Genomic DNA, 4,635 nt, shown 5'->3' on the forward strand with positions numbered 1-4,635 from the left:
TATTCACATTAATATGCAGAGCGCTGTGTCCCCCGGGGGATAGCCTGTGTTATCCCCCGGGGCACACGGCGTTCTGCATATTAATGTGAATTTGTGGCTTCATTTAACTTCGCTGGCTGTCTGGTCTCTGGGGGCTCCTAATACACATCATTTTGGATCCAGGTCTGATATACCTGGCTGTAGTATACTGGATATTTGTGTGTCTTGACTACACCCTTTCTTCTCTGCCCTGGAATTCATGCTCATCTGCTAATCATTAGTAGGGATGAGCTTTGAGCTTTCTCTGGTGGATTTTGGAGACTTTTTCTACTATATCTGGAACTTCCTTTTATTATGCCATCGATGTATGTATATGTGACTTGGAGTATTCCGAGACAATAAAATATATTTTTCTACTGCTAATTTCTTCTGCTCGTCCTGAGGAAGCCCAAAGGTGAAACGTGTAGACGATGCACAGAAGATATTTTCCATATCATATATCCTATATCAGTGGTCATCAACCCTGTCCTGCAGGGTCCACTAACAGGCCAGGTTTTATGTATTACCTTGGGGAGATGCAGTCTAGAATACTGCAATCACTGAGGAGCAAATGATATCAGCTGTGATGTATTTCAGTTATCTTGCAAACCTGGCCTGTTAGTGGGCCCTGCAGGACAAGGTTGATGACCACTGTCCTATATGGTTTTCTTTTATTGATCTGTTTTGTAAATTTTGTATTTTTTGTAATAAATGTATATACTTTTTGATATTCACATCTTGCCTCTAAAGTCCGACAATTAATTACCGTTTTTTGAGTAATTTTTTCTGTCTTCTAAATTTACAGATGTGGCAAATGTGAGTGCTTCCCCCCTTGTCCTATTTTTTGATCCATTGGAAAAAACATCACTTGTGGGGTTTAATCAATCTTATTTTTTTGCACAATTCTTCTTTAAGGGGGTGTGGCAAGGGGTATGTATTATGTCTGCATACTTTTGGTGATAGGTATCCCTCATTCCCATCTCAGAAAGTTGGGAGGCATGTAACTCAGCCAACACAGAGTTCCCCCTTACATCAGAGTCTGCAGGATTCCTCCCTACAGTGCAAGGGGGAGTGATGTAAAGTGAAACGCTGCGGATCATGATAAAAGTTGAATTATGCCCTCGCTATAGGCGTAGGCCAAACTTCCAGGATGTTGCTAAGAGACTCCCAGCTGTTACTGTTCACCTTTTTTATCACAGGAATGAGATACTGTACCTGGGGAGATAAAGAGTATGTGAGGGGGTTTGAATTGGAGAAAGCGCTCACTCCTGTGATGGTGGAGGTGAGCAGTAATGACTAGGCCTCGCTTAGCAAAGTCCTGGGAGTATTCTGGGCAGGCTTTATAAGGTATGTAAATAGCCTATATAGGGTTGCCACCTTTTCTTCACGTCAAACCGGAAAACAGTTTAGCCGCGCACAGCAATTTTATTATAGTATAAATAATACATATATTTTGCTATTAAATAACATTCCTAATCATATGAAGGTAATAACAAGAGTCCCCTTTACATCTGATTCTGCAGAGTTCCCCTTTTACATCTGAATTATTTGTTACCTGATTAAAGTGGAGGTTCACCCGGACATATCATTTTTTAGCCTTAGATTGAGGCTCATTTTGTCAAGGGGAATCGGCTATTTTTTTTAAAATCGAAGCAGTACTTACCGTTTTAGAGATGCATCTTCTCCGCCGCTTCCGGGTATGGGCTGCGGGACTGGGCGTTCCTATTTTGATTGACAGGCTTCCGACAGTCGCATACATCGCGTCACGATTTTCGGAAAGTAGCCGAACGTCGGTGCGCAGGCGCCGTATAGAGCCGCACCGATGTTCGGCTTCTTTTGGCTACTCGTGACGCGATGGATGCGATCGTCGGAAGCCTGTCAATCAAAATAGGAACGCCCAGTCCAGAAGACCATACCCGGAAGCGGCGGAGAAGATCGCTCTCTAAAACGGTAAGTACTGCTTCGATTTTAAAACAACTAGCTGATTCCCCTTGACAAAATGAGCATCAATCTAAGGTTAAAAAATTTTTTATGGGTGAACTCCCGCTTTAAAGTGGTTGTAAACCCCTCCTTACAACTTGCACCTACAGGTAAACCTCGATTAAAGGGGTTGTAAAGGTACAATTTTTTTTCCCCCTAAATAGCTTCCTTTACCTTAGTGCAGTCCTCCTTCACTTACCTCATCCTTCCATTTTGCTTTTAAATATCCTTATTTCTTCTGAGAAATCCTCACTTCCTGTTCTTCTGTCTGTAACTCCACACAGTAATGCAAGGCTTTCTCACTGGTGTGGAGTGTCATGCTCGCCCCCCTCCCTTGGACTACAGGAGAGTCAGGACGCTCTCTACGTTGCAGATAGAGAAAGGAGCTGTGTGTTAGTGGGCGTCCTGACACTCCTGTAGTCCAAGGGAGGGGGCAAGCACGACTCCACACCAGGGAGAAAGCCTTGCCTGTGTGGAGTTACAGACAGAAGAACAGGAAGTGAGGATTTCTCAGAAGAAATAAGGACATTTAATAGCAAAATGGAAGGATGAGGTAAGTGAAGGAGGACTGCACTAAGGTAAAGGAAGCTATTTAAGAAAAAAAAATTGTACCTTTACAACCCCTTTAAGGCTTACCTGTAGGTGCAAGAAATATCTCCTTAAAGCAGAGGTTCCATTAAAAAAATAAAAAATAATTAATAGTCAGCAGCTACTAACACTGGAGCTGCTGACTTTTAATAAGGACACTTACCTTAGGGTGACCAGACATCCCCAGTTTCAGGGGACAGTCCCCTGATTGAGGACACTGTCCCCGGACCAGGTCTGTCCCTGGTTTTGTCCCCAGATTGGATTTAATAGGGGGCAGGGGGAATTTCAAAGACAATCAGTGCAGAATTAAAATACAAAAAATTAGACTTACACTCCCCCCCCCCCCCCCCCCGCTCCGCCGTGGCTACTAGCATAGGGGGTTGTATTTTTCCTTTATCTGTGCCCCTTTCTGATGATCATGTGCTGGTCGGATGGGAGGGACCATTTCTTCAGTTTCGGGGTGCATGCCCATTCAGGTCCGCTCGCATGTTCTTCTGCCTTGGCTCAAGTCCTGGCCAGCCGCCGGCCTGCTTATCTCCTTGCCTTCCCTGGCGGAGTGATCTTCCTCCACTCCCCATCCAGTAGTAGACGGGGCACGGAGAGTAAGACTTGAGAGGCTGTGAGGCGGGCGGCGACGGGCAGAGAGTCGCTGATTGTTGCCATTACTAGTAAAGAAAAAAAATGTCCCCGGATTTCATTTTAAAAATCTGGTCACCTTAACTTACCTGTCCTAGCCGCCAGCGATCCTCGATCCTGGCAGCTCCAAGCGCCGCCATCCATAGTAAGGGAAACAGGCAGTAAAGCCGAACGGCTTCACTGCCCGTTTCCTACTGCGCATGCGCGAGCAGCGCGGCGCTTTGTGAATGGGCCGGCTGCTTTCTGGGACAAACACAGTTCCCAGAATGCAGCGCGCCCCATTTACAAGAAGACACCGACTGTAGGAGGAGGAAGAGAATCCGCCGTGGAGGATGAAGAGGCAGATTCGGCACTTCCGCATAGCAACAGCTATTTAGGGTAAGTAAAAAAAAATGTTTTCCATTTTTTTTTTTTAGATAGCTGGTGGAAAAAAAAAAAATTCAGGTGGAACCTCCACTTTAACCTACGTGGTAAAGAAGATATTTGCTGTAAGGATTGCACCGATGTTTGTTAATGGGTGGTTAATGCCGTAATCCTGCGAAAGCATGGGGATCTGTCGGTCCCGCGCGACACAAGGAAGAAGACTGCAAGAGACATTGCGGCGGCGGCTGAGGGGACCGAGGAGAACTTCGGGGGCTTCGATCTCAGGTAAGTCAATCATAATGAGCTAGTATGCTATGCATACTAGCTCATTATGACTTTCTCTTGCAGGGTTTTTTTTTTTTTTAAATGGTTGAGGGTTTACTTCCTCTTTAACTCTTCTTTAATTAATGGAAACGTTTCATTGTCACTTAGTGTCTGATTTGTCCGCCGCAATATCGCAGTCCAGCAATGAGTCACTGATTGCTGCCATTACTATTAAAAAAAAATGTCCCCAGATTTCATTTTATAAATCTGGTCACCTTAATTTAGACATAACACTAATGTATGAATGAAGAGTGCTGTGGCAGCCCCCTGACAGCTCTCTCATGAAGAATACACTGAGGGGTAGAGGGAATCAGCTGTCAGTGCTAACACAAAGCACGACCAGCTGTCATGATGACAGAGATGCCCACCAACGATACACTCTTCTACGTATGCCCAGCCATTTAACACATAACGCTAGTATAAAAGTTCTCCTGGCTCATAGAGTCTTATACGATACAATCACTTTATCACAACGTGTACCCAGTGTTTCGCGCAGCCGCCATCGTACTGTAGCCCACTATGCGCAATGCTCAATGTTAAGGCTTAACAAACATGGCCGCCAAGGGTGGAGACAATTTTCTCTCGGCCTCTCGCGGCTGCCAACAACCTTGAGGCGGACGCAAGCGCTTTTCCCGCCTCTTTGCCGAGCCTAATGAAATGGCGCGCATTTTCACGTACCCGCCTCTTTGGCGACGTCACGCCGGCCACGGCCAATAGGAAGCCAGC

This window comes from Rana temporaria, chromosome 9, assembly GCF_905171775.1.
Source record: "Rana temporaria chromosome 9, aRanTem1.1, whole genome shotgun sequence".
In the NCBI taxonomy this organism is placed as follows: Eukaryota; Metazoa; Chordata; class Amphibia; order Anura; family Ranidae; genus Rana; species Rana temporaria.